Below are 20,959 nucleotides of genomic sequence, written 5' to 3'. Positions count from 1 at the left end.
CTAAGTGTGGTAAATAATAGTGACTGTGCACAGGAAATATATTTTAAAACTCATTCTTTACATTCAAGGGAGGAAAAAGCATCCTCTTTGCTGTGTGACTTAAAGGTTAAGAATTGGAACTCGGTAGTATCCCACCCAGGCAGATTTAACAGTGCCTGCCTGCTTCCTTGCCTGTGTGACTGGGGGGCACTGAGGATGCGAGCTTGCAGGCAATGTGGCCTTCAAAAGCTTCTCTTAGTTCTGTATTTGCCATGGTGATTCTATTTATTGCATACTTATGCACGAAAAGCTCTTCTCCTGTCTCATTTCTTTACTGGTCTTTACACACACCCCCACCTCATTCCTCCATGTGCATATGTGTGTATGCTTGGAAGGGGGGCAGAAACACGGTTGGCATTTGTCAGTGTTCAGATACACGGGAAAAAACTCACATGTAGTTACAAAACTTGCCTCTTAAAAGAAAGGTCAGGACCCCCAGAATCACCCTGGAAGCATGAGATACCTCGAGTGTTTGTCCCCGATAATGAGAAAAACACCATTGCATTTGGAAGGAGCATGGCAATCCCATTTGCAGTTAATGGTGGCTTCTGGGGGCTGCCTGTACTTAATGCCCCATATCTCCTATTTAACATAGCCCCCTTTACGATTTTAGAATTTCTCCCAGAAGGAACAGAAGAGAGGAAGTCAGGCACATATGTTAGAGGCTTCTAGACTACCTAAGGGAAAGCAAATATTTTACTGATGGAAACTCCAGGAATATAGGAACTGAGGGCAAAGAACTTTCCCCCAGAGCACCTGAGTCAGTTGAACTCCCTGAAAGATACTGCCTCCAGGACTGGACTTCGTGGGAACCAAACCAGCCAGCTTCAAGGGCAGGGCTGCTACAGTCCAGACCTGGAGCCTGGACAGGAGGTGGCCCTGGTCCATCCTCATGGGTCCCACTCCCCACTGCGCTTCCTGGGCGCCACAGTGCCTCTCCCTGCCCCCAGATGACGTGTGTGGAGTTGGGATTCCGGGTCAGAGCATGCTCCTGTGCACAGCGGACAGCCTCCCTGCCGGTTGGGCTGTGTACTCAGGATTGCCAGGATACTACCTCCAGCAGCTTCACGCTAGTTGTGGATGAGGCTCCAGGCCTTTTGAAGTGTCCCCTGGCCCTTTGAAGTCCTCTCCCCAAGGGGGCAGAGGCAAATTTCTGTCTGAAAAATGTGGTATCCCTGAGCTCCTCCCAGAGGCATTCTTCTTGGGACAGCTCACATCTCAGGAAGCAGTAAATAAATTTCTATCAACTTTCCTTCTTTTCCTTGCTAAGCTGAAGCACAGAGTCATCAGGCTGGAAGCTCTCTGTGGCCCACATAATAGCTTTGAAACATCTTTCCTTGTGAGACCTGGAGGTTCTCCACCTGCAGGTAAGGTCCTTCCCATACCCATCCAGGTGAAGTCATTCCAACCCTTTTTCCTAAGTGCTGCAATATTAAGCTCTGGGTAAAAGAGCATGCAAATCAATCAATCAATCAATCAATCAATCAATCCAATGACTAGTGCTGAAAGAAAGACTTAAAACCACAGAAAAATATGCTCTCAGCCAGACATAAGCAATATCATGACAAAATCCTGAGGCGTCAGAAAAACATGAACAAAACATTAGGCTTCCTGTATGCGTTTATTTTCCCGTTTAGTTACTTACAATATACTGCTCATTTAACTGAAGCACTCTATTTTTTTTAAATTAAAATCCATAGCATTTTCATTTTGTATTTCTTTTTTTAAAATATTTTTTTAGGGATGACTGGGTGGCTCAGCGGTTCAGCACCTGCCTTCGGCCCAGGGTGTGATCCTGTAGTCCCGGGATCAAGTCCCACATCGGGCTCCCTGCATGGAGCCTGCTTCTCCCTCTGCCTTGTCTCTGCCTCTCTCTGTGTGTCTCTCATGAATAAATAAATAAAATCTTTAAAAAATAAATAAATAAAGTTTTTTAAAAAAATGATTTTATTTATTTGAAAGAAAAAGTGAGAGAGAGTGAGCAAGCATGGACGAGGAAGGGCAGAAGGAGAGAGAGAAGCAGACTCTCAGCTAAGCAGGTTGCCCGGTCCCAGGACTCCAGGATCAGGACCTGAGCCAAAGGCAGAAAGACGCTTAATGGATTGAGCCACCCAGGTGCCCGCATAGCATTTTTTCAAATTATTTTCTTTTTCTCCTCGTTCCTTTCCACTTTTACAATTGCTAAGTTTATTGTTCTAAATCTTTTTATTTCCTGTATCCTGTTCTCTAAGTGCATATGGGTCATGGAGTAATGAGAAAATTAAAAATAACAAGACCAGTAGCTATCATTAATTAAATAGTTACTAAGCGCTGGGATAACATCTCAAACCATTGCTCCCATGTTAGAGGTGAGGATTAAGGTTTAGAAATGTTAAACAACTCAAGGTTTCTTGTTTTGTAATCCCAGCTCAAAGACCAAAGTTCCTAAGGACCTGCCCTCCACTAGGACAGGTACCTCTTTAAATATTCATATAATTGGGATCCCTGGATGGCTCAGCAGGTTAGAGCCTGCCTTTGGCCCAGGGCCTGATCCTGGAGTCCAGGGATTGAGTCCCACATCAGGCTCCCCGCATGGAGCCTGCTTCTGCTCTCTCTCTCTCTCTCATGAATAAATAAGTAAAGTCTTTAAAATAAAATAAAATTCTTAATAAATAATATTAATATAATCTTATAACATCTTATACATTTCCTTCATATTTCTTATGAAAGTTTGTAATTTTACATTTTTTGTGTCAATATTTGATAAATATTTCTCCCCCTTGGACTCTCAGTTGGAAGATTGCAGAAACCACATCATTTTTCCTATTACTCAGCCTGATATATAGTAGGATTATAACACATATTGAATGAATGAATATTGGAATGACTTAATGAATAAATTCATTCTTATCTGTCCAACTCCAAGAATCGAGGGTTTTAGTGTAGGCAGCAAGATGCTATTTTAATGAAGTCCTAGGTGACAAAATATGCAAAGTGCTATATAATATGCAACATTAAATCCTGCTGGCTGAACAGTCTGGGTTTAAGCCCCAGGTCCAATGTGGCTTTTTCAGGCTGTTTGATCTTGGACAAGTTACTTGACCTCTCTGTTCCCATCTCCTCTCTGTGTTTCAGTTTCCTCATTTGCAAAATGGAGATAATAATAGAGCTCACTTTAAACATTTTTTTTTTAAATTTTTTTTTTAATTTTTATTTATTTATGATAGTCACAGAGAGATAGAGAGAGGCAGAGACACAGGCAGAGGGAGAAGCAGGCTCCATGCACCGGGAGCCCGACGTGGGATTCGATCCCGGGTCTCCAGGATCGCGCCCCGGGCCAAAGGCAGGCGCCAAACCGCTGCGCCACCCAGGGATCCCTAGAGCTCACTTTATATGGTTATGAGCATTAAATGAATGTGTAACCTCTCAGTAGAGTACACTTTACTTAGAAAGTTCTGTATGTGTATTAGATATTATCACTACTCAGGAATTTACTTAGTGCAGAAAAAAAAATACCCCAGGCTAATTTCATTCAGAGTCCTATTTGATAGTATTTATTATTCATTGACTCAAACCCCTTGTTCTGGTCCTTCTTAAAGGAGGATCTGCTTTGTTACTCTCAAAGCAGTGGCCACAGGTTTTTCACTCTCAAGCAGAAAACACCCATCGTGAGTCCATCTGAAGATTTCTAGTAATCTTTCACCCCAAAGGTTCAGAAAGAAAATATTTAACAAAGATGTTATTTTTAAATTTTGAGCATACGTTATAAATATATATATTTAAATATCTACTATTCTCCCATTGGGCCCACATCCTCCACAATCATCAGTAATGACGGAATGAGGCAGAGTGGTCAAGGGCCAACCCAGAGGCCCTCAGTCTCAGATTTCATCTCTGCCCAGCGCCTTATTGGCCAGCAGTCATTAATTATTTCTTGTCCTGTTTGCTCAACTGGAAGATGGAGAGGACTTTAGATTGTTGTAATGGTTAAATGAGATAAAGTTCTGCTAAGACCCTGCTAATAATTCAGAAATGCTTAGTAAAAATGGGTTTCCTGTTAACTCCTGCCTTCTTATTTTTCTTTTTATAACTACTCAACCAGAACTTAACCAATACTCTGCTATCCTTCTGTGTCTTCTCTGATCATTTTTTCACTGTTTCTCCAGCCTTTCTATGACCAGCATCATCAAGTGGCCTTTGGTCCCTTCTCATTTTCCAGGTATCCTCACGACTCAAAGTAATCGAAGTGGAGTAGTAGAAGAGAGGGACATTCAAGCAAAACATCTAAGTGAGAATTTGTCTCTAGTTCTGCTTCCAACTGGCTACTTGACTTCTTTAACCTTTCTGGGTTTCTTTGTGCCCATCTGTAAAAGTGAGACTTAATTCTCCATGATGTATATATTTTGAAATCATGTTCTCCTTCCTCTGCCCTATCTGTTCATATCTATGTCATAACAGCAGTCACAATAGCACTATTTTCAATTTACACTTTTCAAAGTCTTTCCTATTTATGTATTATTTGGTCACTATATCAAAATTGTGAGGTATTCCAGTTAGGCTATCCCCATTTCCAGATAAGAAAATTGAGCTGAGGTAGAGGAGGATATATGACTTGGCAACATCATAAAGATCCTAGAACCCAGACATATTTTACTGTGGCATGTCTGACTTTTCTGGTACACATGTCGTATGCATGGCATTGGGTGAAGTGCTAACAATACAGCAACAGTCCCTCACGTTTTTATAATAGAATACACACACAGAGACAACTGATAACTGAAAGTCATAGATGGAAGAGCCAAATTAATAAACCACAATTCCTTTTCCTCTTACTGTCTGTGAAAAAAGAATCCCCTTTTCTTAGATGGAATTCCCCTGTCATTGTGGGAGGTAGCCTCATCTCTCGTAGACTCCATGAAGAGTTCCATGAGAGAAAGAGATTAATTTCACTTTGACATCATTACTTCAACTTCATGTAAGCACTAGCCTTGGGATGAATGCTTTCAACAGCTCTGTTTGGGCTTTAGCTCTAAATAGTGCATATTTTAATGTATTCTAAAATTTTGAAATTTTGTACAGAAACAAAAATCAAAGTTGGAAATTACCTTGGGAACTTTTCTTCTGAATCCAAGTTTTAGGTCTGGGTGTATGAAAGCATGCAGAGTTTCAGTTTCATTTTTAGTGAAATGGAGACATAATAGGATTTCCTCTGAAATTGTACAACTAGAATAAGAGCTACAAGACTATCTGGGTTATTTCCTTTTTTTAAACTGTATTTTCCTAGGACTTGTGGTAAGGCTTTTAAGGAATATTTAAGTTTCTGAATATATCATATATTCACACAGTTTAAACATGATAAAGTGTGAAAAGGTGCCTGTTGTGTGAGAAGTTTCCTTCCTGTCTGTCCCTCTTGCTGTGTTCTACCTACCTAGTTCCCATCTCCTCTCCAAATAGCTAACCACCTATCAGTTCCTAGTTTATCTACATGCAGATTTTTTTTCACGTAAGAAATAATACAGTACCTTCTTGTTTTACCCTTTATAAAAGGATATTATGGCATACACTACATAATAGCTTCTTTCACTAAGTAGTTTGTGAGCATTCCTATCAGTACATAGTTTCCTCATTATTTTCTATTATACTTGCAACCTGTTAGATTCTGTGAATGTGTCAGAACTTACTTATCCAGTTCTCTAATGATGGACAGTTAGTTGCTTCTGATCTTTTACTTGAGGAAATGAATGGCTTTGTTCATGTGTTATTTCGCATAATGAATGGAGTGTATCTTTAGGATAATTTTCCTTGGCTGCTATTGGTGGATCCAAAGATATGTGTTTTTGTAATTCTCCAAAATAGTGGATTTTTATTAATCTGATGCATTAAAGAAAAAGATAGTTTGGTATAGTTTTAATTTACATTTCTGTTGTATTGAGTCACACTGAGCATTTTTCCTCTGTGTAAAAGCCTTTTCAGATACAAACTCGTGTGTTCAATCCTTTGCTGAGTTTCTCTTGGTTGTTGATGATTTTCACTTAGTGCAAGTACACAAAGAAGTGTATATTTACTATTTTCAAAGTTTGCTATGGGATAGGCTTCTCTTTTAGGAGAAAAGTGAGCATTCTTATCTCCTTTGTATTTGAAGTTGCAGATGGTTAGTTTTGGCAAACCCTAACAAGTCATGCATCTTTTTATTCCATTTTTAAAGATTCGGCCAAAGTTGAATTTGAACAAATAGAAGTATAACTGTACCCAAACTCCTTCTCTTTTCACTGTATCCTTGCATATGATTGAGATTTGTTTAATGTATTTTGAAAGAAACAATTACAACCAAGACAAACCCCCAGTCTTTCTTTCTCCATAAGTAATTTTAGAATCATTTCACCAGTCCTTATAATAAGAACTGGAAGAACTGATTATGTGAAAAGAAAAAGAATCAACAGAATCAATCTAACAGCATAGCTAAATGATTGTTCTTTTTTCCTCTCTTAGATGTTTGAAAATGATTACTTTCCTATTGGTATATAGTTTTCAGAAATTTGAAAAGTAGTGTCATGTTCTGATTTGGCCGAACATGCTATAAAATTAACCTATGGCTTCATAGTGCACTAATTAGAAGAAAAGGAAAAGCTAGAGTATGAAAGGGGGATGAGGTTGCCTATACACTGAATATTAACAAACTGATTGATTCAGCATGTATTATTGAGCAGCTATTATGAGCCAGGCATTCTACTGGACACTGAGAATGTGTATTAGTAAATAAGAAGGGCATGCCCCTTGCTTTCTCAGAGCTGGTATTCTAAACCAGCCCCTCTTCACCCTGATTACAATGAGAATCACTTGGGGAAGCTTCACAACAATCCGATGAATGGGTCCCTGACAAGAAACTCTAAGGGTGCAAGTTGGGAACAAAGACTTTTAACACTCTCCAGATAACTCTAAGTGAAGCTAGAGTGGAAAACCACTGGTGTAGCCATACACCAGAGATGCCTATAAAGTCACAAAGTATTATGAAGAGGAAATGGTCATGGAAATTATGATATGATGTAATATGAACTACACCACATCCACTTTGAAGCCTTTTTGGCACAATGTTTAACTTAAAAAGCAATAAAGCCTTAAGACCAGCATTCCAATTTAAAGATAACTTGGCAGATAGAAGAACAAGTTAAATGGCACCTCCAGGAAAAACATTGGACAAATCCAGATTGTGGTATTTTCTCCAAAATGAATGACCTGGTTTCTTAAAAAAAGGCAATGTCAAGAAAAGCAGAGAGGGCTGGGACTGAGGTGGAGACTGATATAGATTAACAGAGAATAAAGAAACAACAACCAAATATAACACCTTAATTATATCCTTATTCAAAAAAATTTTGAACAAGGGAATAATTTGGGGGGACAATTTAGAAGCTTAAATATTTAAATATATAGTAGAAATTAGATAATATTAGTTAATATGGTTACCTTTTCATAGGTGCTTAAACATTATGTATAAGAATGTCCTTATTTTTAGGAGATGCATGCTCCTAAGTATGTAAGGGTATTAGCAGCTTTCAAGTGGTTTTTCAACAACAGTAAATGAAAGCACAGGTATAGACAAGCAAATCTCGTCGTACTTTTTTAAGGAGTTTGAAAGAGGCTGAGGTATTAAAGATGAGAGAAGCTGCTGCATAGTGATGATAATTATGCTTAATTAACTACCATTTATTGAATTTTATGTGCTAGATACTGTACTAATTACCTTCTACACATGATATTAGTTCATTTTTAAAACAAGCATCATTATTATTTTAATTTTACAAGTGAGAAAACTGAAGCTTGTAATAAGTAAACAACTTAAATTCACACTGGGCCAGAATTTGAACCAAGTTCCTGTTTCCATTGTGGGTGATCTTGATTATTAGGCTGCATTGTCCTGCCTCCAAACTGTACTGTAACTACTTATGTGACAATGGAAAGCACACAAACTATGGCCTTACTTCCTTTGCAAGAGTTATTATAATGCAAATCCATCTAATGTTTATGTGTCTGCTCCATGAACTGTGTCCTCTTTGTCATACAAAGACCATAGTTAGGCCTACCTGGGTCTAAATCTTGGATCTGTCATTTATTGGACATCTGTTCTTAGGCAAGTTTTTAAAAACTGCCTTCAGTTTCAAGTTCCTCTTCTAGGAACTGAATCCTCTTTATAGGATTATTATATAGATTAAATAAATTTATAGAGAAAGCACTTAGCACAATCCCTGGCATGTAGCAAATGCTTACTAAATGTTAGTCACCCATCCCCCACCTTTTAAAAAAATTTAATTTGAATTTCTACAAATAACTCCTGCTTATACAGAAAAACACCTGATGTTCAAAGCGATTGCCAATGGTGGATCTTGCAACTACCGACTTGGCATCAGGGACCATGGCTTTGAATCCCTAAAACTCACAACAGGAGAACTCAGCTAGTATTCACAAATATGTCTTTGTTAGTATTAAATCATTGGTATGGGGATCCCTGGGTGGCGCAGCGGTTTGGCGCCTGCCTTTGGCCCAGGGCGCGATCCTGGAGACCCGGGATCGAATCCCACATCAGGCTCCCGGTGCATGGAGCCTGCTTCTCCCTCTGCCTGTGTCTCTGCCTCTCTCTCTCTCTGTGTAACTATCATAAATAAATTAAAAAAAAAAAAATTTAAATCATTGGTATGATAGTCATTATGATTCATTTATTAAGATTGTGAGTTTATTAGACCTCTGCCTTCTTTTAATTAGTAACACCACGACCAACCCACCGATAGAGGCTGGTCATCATAAAGCTGAAAACTTAAACCTGTGAGCTCTATCTGTCCTCAACTTAGGTGGCTGAGCACCTAACATCTTCTGAGCTAAAACATAAACACACGGCAAAGGAAAGCGCTTCAGAAATCTCTCTTGGAGCCAGCAGGCACACATTGGTTCAGAATCATCCTTACCTGAAACTTACAGGTGTTCCATGGCCCATAGGATCTGCAACTCCATCTACTTTATGGAAAGGCTGGTTGAGAAAAGGGGAATATTTTAGGGGCAGTGAGTTTAGGGAACTACATAGTAGATCAAATGACAGCAATGTTTTTACTGATTTATTCGATAGATATCAAACACATACTATACACCAAGTATTGCTATGCCCACTGGTGTTATAGATGAGGTCTTTGTTCATGTGTACGTTTTATTCTAATTATTCTATAGAAATTTTTATTCCAAATTTAATTCTAGTAGCAATTACATAAATGGATAAAGGGCCTAATTTTAGAGATTGATAATAGGATCCTAAGGTTTCCTTGAAGAGCCTCTTGATTCTTAGGAATGACCTAGAACTAACCTATACTGGCAATATTCATGACTGACTCCTTGTCCTGCAGGTCTTACTTCAAGAGACGCCTTCCTTGACCCCCTCTGAGAAGGGCCTCACAGCTGTTCTCCATCCCAGTAATGATCACCATCTGTGATGATTGGTTATTTATTTATTTCCCTGTTTTAAGTCTGTCTTGTCCAGCTGGAGGGGAGGCCCATTACAGACAGCAGGAACCTTGTCTGTTTTGTTCTCATTGGGCTCCCAATGCCTATTCCAGGGCCTGGCCCATGGAAGTTTCTTAGTAAATATCTGTGGAATTAGGGCAACCAACCATCCCAATTTGCCTGGAGCTGAAGATCTTTCCAAGACATATGGTTTTCAGGGCTAAAACGAGCACAGTCCCATGTGAATTGGAACGGTTAGGTCACCCTACATGGAATGCATATCTTTTGGGTAAGAAACGAATCCTAGACCTTCCATTATTGAAGCTAAATCTCAGGTTTTATTACATCAGACCCAGAGCAGAGGTATCACTATGCCATGATATATTTACTGGTAGTTACTGCCTCTAGTATAGGCTGAGCCTCAGGGAAAAGTGAAAGTAGATGCCCAGGGACTCTTTCAAACATCACAATCACTATAATGTAGACATTGAATTCCAGGAAAACTGATGTCAGTGGGGTTGGGTCGAGTCTATCACTTCTGGTCCTCTTCGAGCCTCTTGACTGGCTGCTGAGATATCCAGATGGAACTAGTTTAAGAACTGACAAAATCTTAATATGAAGTCGTTTTTGACACCAATAAAACCCCTCTGACATCATGTCATCCAATCCCTCATTTTACAGTTGAGGAAACTCAGAATCTGAGTGTTAACTTCCTTAGCGGAGAGCCAAGTTTTAATTTTTTAAAAAACATTTTATTTATTTATTCATGAGAGACACAGAAAGAGGCAGAGAGAGAAGCAGGCTCCATGCAGGAGCCTGATGCGGGTCCTCAACCCCAGGACTCTAGGATCACACCCTGGACCAAAGGCAGGTGCTAAACCGCTGAGCCACCCAGGGATCCCCGAGAGCCAAGTTTTATAAGATCTTCTTTATTTGTTCCCACACAGACCATTGTCCCTTTCAAATACTGGTCACTGCTCTTGCTCTCTAGGTGAGAAGATGTGTCCCTTCTATTGTTTGCTCTCAACTAGCTGTCTTGTTTTGAATTTCTTTCCTCATTTTGTGTGCTCTGGAACAAGTTCTGCTAGCCTTTTTTGCAATATATATTTCAATATACTGGTCATTTCTCCTCAGAAGAATTTCTGTGTAACAGGTTCAAATATTCCCTTATGCCCTAGGAACTTATGTAAAAATTTCTAGAGCCTAACAGACCTCTTACTTGTCAGATGAGATGTTCCTAGAACTTATATCATTGAGATACACTTTAAAGGACTGGTTCCAGCATTATATATGGGCTTTTCCTTACCGAGGGAAAGACACAGATCAAAATTTACCTTCAAATCTTTATTTTGTTTTTGTTGTGAATCAAAAAAATGGCAATATGTTCGCCATTAGCCTTAATGTGAGAGTCGGGGCAGGGCTAACCCAAATCGCCATCTATTTAGAGATATTTTCAAAAAGGTATGTCCTAGTTCAACTATTTTGGGGAAAAAAATACAAATTGTTGTTAATATTTTGGAAGTTAGAAAGTTTGGATTCACAACTGCCTTTTGTAATATCTGGTGTTTAACTTTTAACTTAGGAAAGAAGTGCATTTCAAGATGAGTTTATGAGTTCTTAAGAAACACAACAACTTAAGACTAATGTTTTATTTATCTGGGGAAACTGTATTCAGACTGAGACATTTTATTTGACCCTCTTATATATTTAGTGCTGTGAGAGGTATGAAGTTCATACCTTCATAAAGAAGGCCTTGTTCTTTCTCAGGCTTATTTCCTTACAAGCTTTCTCTTAGGAGATAATCTCTTTTAAATCATTGAGCAATAGTCTGGACTAGAGAATTCCACTCTTTCTCCAATCTCCCCAAACTCCACTTCTACAAGCAACAGTCATGGCCTTCCACCCCAATGACTCATCTGAACACATTCCAAACATATACTTTGGCTTACTCAATAGACCTGACGTAAATGGGCCATTCAATGAAAAAGGAGACATGTCCATATATTCAGCCTCCATTTTCCTTTGGTTCTTGACCACTCTTCAGAGACAGCTAATTGGAGACAATTACGTGAATAATTGTAGATTCTAAAATTATCCTTAGATAATTCCAGGCCCTGGAAATGTTAATCATATGCTAGTAGTGTTAGTCTGTTCTTAGATTTGACTTTAAAGACAGTCTCAGTCAAGAATCAAATCTCTTTTGTGTGTATATTCACCATATGCATCACTCTCTGAGAGGGGATACATGAGATCACATGAAAAAGCAAGAGGAAGTTAATTTTGATAAACTGTGTGAGATGTATAACATTCTTTTACGAACTTTTCACATATTATATTTTTCTATGGTGAGACCAAATAAAACTCCCTGCACTTCTGATTGACAGTCATACTTTATGAATGTGATTAATCAGAGAGCAGAACAAGGTAAAACAATAACTTCACCAGTATAGATTGCCTTAGAATATAAGCTCTAATATTGAAGTTTAAGGTTATATGGTATAGCTATATGAAAATTCCAGCTATAGTTATAAAAATGGTTATTTTGAGAAATTTTCAAAATAAAAAAGTATAAAACCTGTGTGCCCAGCACCCACAAATGATAATCATGAATATTTTGTCATATCTGCTTTATGTCTTTTCTATGAAAGAAATCAAACACTATACAAAAAATTGAAGGCCCTTTTGCCTCCATCCTAGTCCCACCTTCACCCCTGTTCTTTCTAATTGACTAGTAAAATACAGTTAAACTATATGATCTACTCCATTTGTTTTTGTGTAGTAAATATATATTTAGTATTATGTTTTCTATAGCAGTATTTATTTTTTTTTATTTTTTATTTTTTTTATTAATTTTTATTGGTGTTCAATTTACCAACATACAGAAAAACACCCAGTGCTCATCCCGTCAAGTGTCAACCTCAGTGCCCGTCACCCATTCCCCTCCAACACCCGCCCTCCTCCCCTTCCACCACCCCTAGTTCATTTCCCCGAGTTAGGAGTCTTTATGTTCTGTCTCCCTTCCTGATATTTCCAACTCTATAGCAGTATTTAAACGTATATACAGAAATGGTGGTTTTCTCAGCACCTGTGTGGCTCAGTCAGTTAAGCATCTGCCTTTGGCTCAGGTCATGATCCCAGGGTCCTGGAGCCCTGCATCAGCTCCCTGCTTAGTGGGAGAGCCTACTTCTCCCTCTGGCTCTGCCCCTCCCACTCCCCCACCCCCTATTTGTGCTCTCTCTTGGGCTCACTCTCTCTTTCAAAATAAAATCTTAAAAAAAAAAAAAAAAGAAATGCTGGTTTTCCTATTGAAATATTATTGAAGTGTCAAAATAAATATTTGGATATTTTACAAAATTAAATTCCACAGAATTATCTAGAAATCACAACAATGCTGTAATATTTTTAAAAAATGATATAGTCTTGTGAAAATCAATTGTTTTAGTAGATGAAAGAGAAAATACATTAGGTATATTAGGTATATGTTTTCATGATGATAACAGTAAATGCTTATTAGAGACGCTCTTTGATCAGCATAATTTCTTGAATATACTTTGTGATGTCTGATGAATACACCATGGTTATTTTAACGATAAAGCAACTAAGTGTTTACTATTTTACTGTCTTGAATATTAAATAAGATATATGGTATTAGCAACATCTAGAGAATTCTCCTTTATCATTTCATTAAGAAATATTTAATATCTTGGGCAGCCCCGGTGGCGCAGCGGTTTAGGGCCGCCTGCAGCCCAGGGCGTGATCCTGGAGACCCTGGATCAAGTCCTACGTCAGGCTCTCTGCATGGAGCCTGCTTCTCCCTCTGCCTGTGTCTCTGCCTCTCATTCTCTCTCTGTGTTTCTATGAATAAATAAATAAAATCTTTAAAAAAATAAAAATAAAAAATAAAATAAAATAGAGAAATATTTAATATCTTGAGAATATTTGTCATCAGTATTTGAAAACAAATTGTACCTTCTACAATGTCAAAGTAGCTCCATAGATGTCACCTCTGCAAAAGTAATTAGGAAATAAAATCATGTAGTTTTTAAAGTTTTAGGCTTAACATCCAGGCTCTTTGACTTGCATAACTTTACTATTTATCTTGTTGGATGGCCTTGGAAAGATCATTTAATCTCTCTAGAATTCAATCTCCTTTCAAAAATGCCTTGGTTGGTGACATGGGGGTGGGGCGAGATTAAAAGAGATGTTATTAAAAAAAAAAAAAAAAAAGAGATGTTATTAATATTTCTACTAGTTCTAAAATTTTATTATTCTATTATTCATTTTCTCCCTTCCCTCCTCCCACTTAATGTTCTAGGACATAGATTGGTAATTAGTCAAAATTGTGGGATCTTCTAGCAAAGTAATCAGACTTAACATTAAAGGCTATGAGAATTTGAAACAGAAAAACTTTTCCTAATTCATTATAAGATCAACTTGTTCACAAGAAAGCAGACAAAAACTACTAGAAAGAGAAAATGGAAATAGAGAAATACATTTATTTATATTTATATTTATACACTTATATTACTATTTGTAATAAAGATTTTATAGGATGAATACTTATCTGAACAAATGCATGTTAAACAAAGTTGAATTTACATTCAAAACAACATTACATCTTGTCAAAATGATGCATGTTTAAGGTTATGAAATATTTCTTTGTGTAGAAAAAAATAAGTCACTGTGCATTATACAACCAATGAAGATGATAGCCTTATGATCAGGCCAAGTTATATTGTTTCTCAATATCAATTTCCCTCCTGGGGATATTACAAATAATTACTTTGTATGAGTAAATAAGAAGTGGCAAATGAGTGAAACAGTAATGCTGACAAAGGAAAAATAATAACTTTGCCTTTCAACAGTTCTTATCTAGGATAAATGAAGATCCATTAATTTTTTTTTTTTTTTTACATCTCCCTAGGGGATTTTGAAAACCTACTATATCTGTTGTGGAATTTCCTAAGAGGTCATTACATTCTTTTGTACAACTTAAGGTCTGAGAGATAAAAAGTGATGGTGATCAAAGATCACATGGGTCTATGGAAGAGACTTCCCCAGAGTTATCTTTTTGAGTCAGTTCCTTTGTCCTTACAGTATCTTCTTAATAAGTTTAAATGAAAAACTATCTGTAATATTTCTCAGAGATCCCAGGAAGGGAAAATAAATGCCTCTGTAATGACAACTGTCAGAATTAAATGACCTTCACAGACCCAATGATCTCCCTAAATGAGATAGCGGGTGTAAAAAAAATGTAAACTATAATAAATGTTGGGAATTATTATTGAGATGACCATTCCAAGACATTTCAATCATGTGTTTCATCACAAAAATTCCTTCTAAATGGCAGGATTATAAAGGTGTTCATGCAACTGGGCAGGGACATGGGGTCTTCAATATCTAAATCTTCATGTCCTGCCTTCATCATCCTTCTTTTAGGTTCCAGAAAAATGCACACAGGTCAATGCCAAACATACACACTTTTCATTACTATGAAATTCCAACGTGGTTCCCTGGTGAGCTAGGTTAGCCCATAGAATTCCTTTCATTCAAGGTAGAAGTAGGAAGAGGGCATGGTACCAAAGCATGCCAAGTAGCCTCCTTCAGCCTTTCACTCTAGCCTTTCACATCTTGCACAGTAACTCATCTTAACCGTTTGCAGCCCTGTGAGAGAGTCCAAAGAGAGGGGATCCCCAAAAATGAGTCCTGTGGTTCCAAAATACTTGTCTTGACTTAGCCATGCCACTATAATATTTCCTCATTCTGTGTGAAACGGGTGGTAATGGGGATGGAATAGCTATATTTCATATTAACAGACCTTGCTTAGGTCATATTAACATACCTTGCTTAGGAACTGTTAAGTAATTTTCTAAAAATTGCATTTGATGATTTTTCAGGTTTTTGCTTTATAAAACTCTCATGTATCTTTTGGTAAAATACAAGACAGGCAAGATACATCATACATAGTGGGTTTGTCATCCTCGGCCTTGAAAGTGAAAAGGCCACAGTCATGGTCTAGATTGACTGTTGATAAGTAGTGTCATCAGCCACCTTGTTTTCTTACCTGGATAAGCTCAGATTAAAATGCCTTATTCTTAAACTGTTCATCTCCATGTTCCAGAGTGACACTGAGAAAACAAATGAAAGAGAAAATGTCAAAGGCAAATGTCCAAAATGTTTTGGAGAGTTATTTGGCCATTTCACATGACCTTTTAGGATCCAGAGAGAGGGAATTCAATGCTGGAAAAGGCTGCTATTCCACCTTGGATATCTTTAATGTTTTTCTTACACCAAAGCTGTGATCTGTTCCCTCATTTTTTCCACTCTTTAGTCCTATTTTGTGCTCTGGAGACTTATTCCTCTTTTACAGGACATTTTTTTTTTTTTTACATATTTGGTTTTTTTGTTGTTGTTGTTGTTTTAGTTTTTACATATTTGAAGGCAGTTATGCTTTGTGAGATTTTCATTTAAAGTTCAAGTGTTTTAAGAAGATCATAAACCAGGGCTCCTGGGTTGCTCAGTGAGTGAAGAGTCTGACTCTTAATTTTAGCTCAGGTCATCTTCTCAGGAGCTGGGCTCCATGCTCAGTCCAGAGTCTGCTTGAGTTTCTCTCCCTTGGCTCTTCCTGCTCTCTCTCGTGCACGCACGCTCTCTCTCTCTCTCTCTCTCAAATAAATATATCTTTTTTAAAAAAGAAAATAATAAATCATGAATAATAATGAACTTGTGTCTTAGACAAATAATACATATTGCTTTCCAATGAAAACAACTCTAGCTTAAATACATATATCTACTAGTTTTAATAGCAATGTCTTATACATGTAAAATGAGTCAAATTAATGGTATATTTTTCAGACATTATTTCATAAATCTTACAGCTAGTAATCAAAATCCATTTTATAGAGTAGAAAGACAGGAGCACTGGAATCAGAGAGGTATAGGTTTAATTTATGGCTTCTTCAGCTGTGTGGCCATGGCAAGTTAACTTACCTTCCTATGCATCATTCCTTCATCTCAGAAGTGAAGAAAAGAATACCTACCTATCAGAGTTTTGGCAAGGATCAAAGATAATATAAGTAAAATAGTAACACAAATAGGGTGGAATCCTCATCAGAAGGTAAAAGGAGTAAATAACATCAACATATATCAAGCTGGATAGATGAGCAAAGTCAACCATTGGAGGGAACACACTGAGAAACAGAATAAGACGGATGGTACAACAACATTTAGGTCAATATACTCATGTGGTACTCACATAAAACAATACCATCATTGCTCATGAAAGGCAGATTGCAAAACACACATTAAATACATTGTGAAAGAGTAAATGGCTTTGGAATGGTGAAAACTAGGATTTTAGAGGGGAAATGAAAGAGACCAATGATAAAAAACAAATATATTAACATAATAAACATTCTTAAAAGGGTGTTGGACATGAATGCACAGTTTTGTGCACTTGAGATCCAAGAGGAAAGGAAGATAAAAATAATGTTTAGCACAGGGCCTCCCATATAGTTGAAGCATCATGCAAGAGGCCATTTTTATTGTTTGAGTATCCTACTTAGCCAGGCTTTATTTGCATCAGTGTGACTGGTATTATTGAGCTCACCAATGTTTATAGGGATAAGACTGAGTCAATGGAGTCAAAAGACCAGAAAGAAATTATGGGAAGTAGAAAATGGAAAAAAAGCTTTTTTTTTAAGTCATAAGAGCTTTTATTTATGGAGTGCTTACCATTAACCAGGCATTAATTAAGTCAACCAATACATATTTATTGAGTGCTTATTGTGTTAGACACTGTCCTAGACATCGGAAATACAGCAGGAAATCAACCACTGCAGCGACAACAACAAACCATGTTGTTACGGAGCTTACATTCCAGCCAGGGGAGAGAGGCAACAATAACTAAAATATACAATATGTTATGGTGGTAAATTCTATAGAAGAAACAATGTAAGGAGGGAAGGATGCTGTGCAGTGGGGGTCAGGGAAAGCTTCCCTGAGAGACATTGCTCCAAACCTACTTCATGTAGTATCTCTTTTAATGATTCTTCGCAACCTGCTGCGAAGAAGTTACTTTTATAAACTATGATTGCTATTTTCACCTGAGCAAACCTGGGCTTAGGGTCCTTGGGTATTTCCTGTAAAGTTTGATAACTGGCCAAGGGATAGGATAGGATTAGAGTTTGGGCCACCTAGCTCTGCAGCTGACCCTGTATGTATCACCTCTCATACAGGGAGCTGGGAGGAGCTGTGGGGAATCCACCAAAGTGGGACCAGGAATGTGGTTTGGTAAAACATTAAATCAATACTATCATAGTGTCCATTTTATATCTTGAGAATCTAAAATAAACATCTTTTGTTTTTGGTGAGAAAAAAACTTAAAGTAAAACAGGGCAAAATCTCCTGGGGTAGTGGGTGTATCCAGAGGTTATAAAGGATATATCAAATATTTCCACTAAGAAACCCTGCTTTACATCAACCCCTTTAATTAATTGCTACAGACCCAGGAACCTCAATCTTGTGCCTGGTTCACACAACCTCAAATGACTTGTTTGTTACAGAATCAGGATGGAGGAAACACCCGGCACAAGTGCAATAGCCAGGCTGGGCAGCCAGAGCCTCTATGCCATCTCTGCATGGGCAACTCCCACCAAGCCTTTTGGGCTGCATGGCTTCTTTTTTAAACTGCAGAGAGGCTCAGAGTGAATTACTGATTTGAGGAGACCCATTTGCAGAAGGAAAGGAGAGAGTAAAATTAAAGGGACAGCAGTGAAAGGAGGTCCAGATGGAGAAAATGAGGGGAGGAATTAGGTAAGAATTGGCAAGGTGAACTTCCAGATGACCACGTCCAGACTAGGAAGGAAGAGGGAGAGAAGGAGGATGGAGCAGGGTCACACACACGGAAAAGTTCCTCTAGCCCAGGAATCCTAATTATAGTCCTAGAAGGCAGGTATGAATAGTGTTGTTTTTTATATATGGGAAAACTGAAGCTCAGGAAAGATACTTTACTTACTCAAGGTCATGTAGCTAGCTAGCAAGAGTCTCCCAATGCTTGTTTGTTTGTTTTTTTTTCTTTCCATGGGTCTCTTTCTTCCCTTGTTTCCATCGTTTCTTCCCTTCAGTCTCCTTTATTTGTACAAGGTGAAGCATTGAGGTTTTTACCCTTTTTCTAAAATAGTTATCAAGTATCCAGTGACAGGCTATGTGGTTACCATGACAACACGGCCTTCACTGAGGACTGGCCTCCCCGCCCTGCCTCCAGAATCCTATTTCAGCGTCCTTTGTGGAACTTGTAACAGCCGCAATTTTGTATTTTGTCTGGGTGACCCTTTGCTTGACGTTTGTCCTCCCCTAGACTGGCTGCAAGCTTCAGAAGAGCAGGGACCTGGGATCCCCGGGTGGCGCAGCGGTTTGGCGCCTGCCTTTGGCCCAGGGCGCGATCCTGGAGACCCGGGATCGAATCCCACGTCGGGCTCCCTGCATGGAGCCTGCTTCTCCCTCTGCCTGTGTCTCTGCCTCTCTCTCTCTCTCTCTCTCTGACTATCATAAATAAATAAAAATTAAAAAAAAAAAAGAGGAGCAGGGACCTGCCTACTTTCGCCTGGAGCGCGCCCCCGGCGTCTCGCACAGTGCCTAGCATTCGGGCTCGGCGTAGTATCTGCTAAGCAGATGTTCCTGTGGTCTCTCAGCAGGCCCCTGAGAGTACACGGGCAGTACCCTCAGCGCATAGTCACGTTAACAGATACTGTATAACGAGTCGGGCCGGTATTCACAGGTAGCACGCAGGGAAACGGACGCACACGCGCGACCTCACCAACAGCCTCGGGCAGGCGGACTCAGAAACGAGGCGCACGCCCGAGCCGGCCGAGCCCAGCAGGCCGGGAGCGCACCCGGCTCCCGCGGCGCCCGAAGCCCCCAGTCCCGCGGCGCGGGGGCGGGGGCGGGGGCGGGGGCGGGGGCGGGGGCGGGGGCGGGGCCCGGGCGCGGGAGGCGGCGGCGGCGGCGGCGTGGGCGGCGGGCGGCGAGCGGCGCCCCGATTGGCCCGCGCCTACGGCGGGGCGGGGCTGGCGGCGGGCGGCGGGCGGCGGGCGGCGGGCGGAGGCGTGTGCGCCGCGGCGGAGGCCGGAGTCCGGCATAAACAAGGCGCCCGACCGGTCGGGCGGATTTTTTTTTCCTTCTCTCCCGAGCGCGCGCTTCGGCTCGCAGTTCTCCGGGCGCGCGGCGGGCCGCCGGGCAGCCGAGGAGCCGGGGCCCCTCTGCAGGTGGGTCGCCCGGGGCCGGCGTCTCCCGCAGGGGCCGGAGCGGGGCGCGGGAGCGTGCGGCCGAGCTGCCCGGTGCGCTCTCGCGGGCGGGCGGGGGCTGCGCCCCGGCTGCCGCTGCGCCTCGAAGAGGCGGGAGAGTCGGGCGGCCAGATGCGCCCTGGCACGAGCCCCCGGCAGAAGCGACAGAGCGGGGGCCCAGCCTGGCGGCCGAGGACGCCGGGGCTGCCCCGGGAGCCGACCGGGTGCCGACAGGTGCGGCCGAGCCGCCGCGGCCCGGGCAGGGACCGGCTTGCGCTGAGCTTTGCTTCTCTCGCCGGGGCCCCGCGGCCAGGCCTGAGGTTCGAAATCTCGGTGGTTTTTGAGGATCTGCCTGAGTTCTCTCCGCGTCCTTCCTTCCTTCGTCTCCTTTTCCGTGCGCTGTTGGGTGGTCTCCTCCTACAACTCGGCTAGTTTTCGCGGGTGTTGGGGGTGGGGAGCGGACTGTTTATTTTGAGGTGAGTGTCCTACAGTCCAAGACCTGATTCTTAGGGAAGGACAGGAAACATGTCGTGCGCTTGCCACCGACGAGGTGATGTTTGTTCATCCCTCCGTTCACTGGGCAGACCTGGGACACACCGAGTCTCCTGGCGTTGGCGCAGCTCCGGTGAGCCGCCTCGGGACGCCCGGCTCGGGTTTAATAGCCTGAGCCCAAGTACCCGGGAGCCTCGTGGCAGCTGGTTGGTATGAGAGAGGCTCCACTCCCTGGGGGGAACCCCGGGAACAACGTCAGCGCTGTGCAAGGAAAGGAGGGGGCCCCTGGGGCTGGCGTCTACGCACCCGTGTGTGTGTGTCCCCGCATCCGCATACCACTGGAGCATGGCTTGACTATTGTTTCGCACCTTAACCCCAACCCAGTTGACGCAGTTGAGGCTGACGCAAGGTAGCTAAGTCCCCTGACAGTGCAGAGGGTGCTCCAAGTGATGTACATAGCAGGAGGAGGTCTCTAGGGAGCCACTTTCTCTCCCAATGTCGATGTGCCCATCTTCGCTGATTGATTCGGTGGATACAGTGTGTATAGATGAATATGCACGCAAATTTGTGTATGTGTGTTTGGGCGAGCACGTCTCCAAGGAGTCCTTCGTCAGCAGCACCATGTGACAGCGGTCAGGAACTGCTGGTGTGCGTAGATCTATATTTAGCCCTGGATGATCTCCAAA

General features: G+C 40.9%; 1 protein-coding gene across 5 annotated transcripts in view; it reads left to right on the top strand.

Annotated features, from left to right (window-relative positions):
• Nucleotides 1-20,959, top strand: part of RASGEF1B (RasGEF domain family member 1B) — a 559,901-nt gene that overhangs the window by 497,097 nt on the left and 41,845 nt on the right. The window contains exon 1 of one of the 5 annotated variants that reach the window (XM_041759004.1): nt 19,610-19,763. The exons of 3 other annotated variants lie outside the window; for them this stretch is intronic. The gene's annotated coding sequence lies outside the window, so the exon portion shown is untranslated. Of the gene's footprint in view, nt 1-19,609; nt 19,764-19,804; nt 20,102-20,959 lie in introns of those variants that run through there. One more of the 5 variants, XM_041759005.1, reaches the window with a different exon arrangement.

This window comes from Vulpes lagopus, chromosome 6 (genome assembly GCF_018345385.1).
Source record: "Vulpes lagopus strain Blue_001 chromosome 6, ASM1834538v1, whole genome shotgun sequence".
NCBI lineage: Eukaryota > Metazoa > Chordata > Mammalia > Carnivora > Canidae > Vulpes > Vulpes lagopus.
Note: the sequence above shows the minus strand (reverse complement) of the source record. Positions and strands in the feature narration are given on the sequence as shown.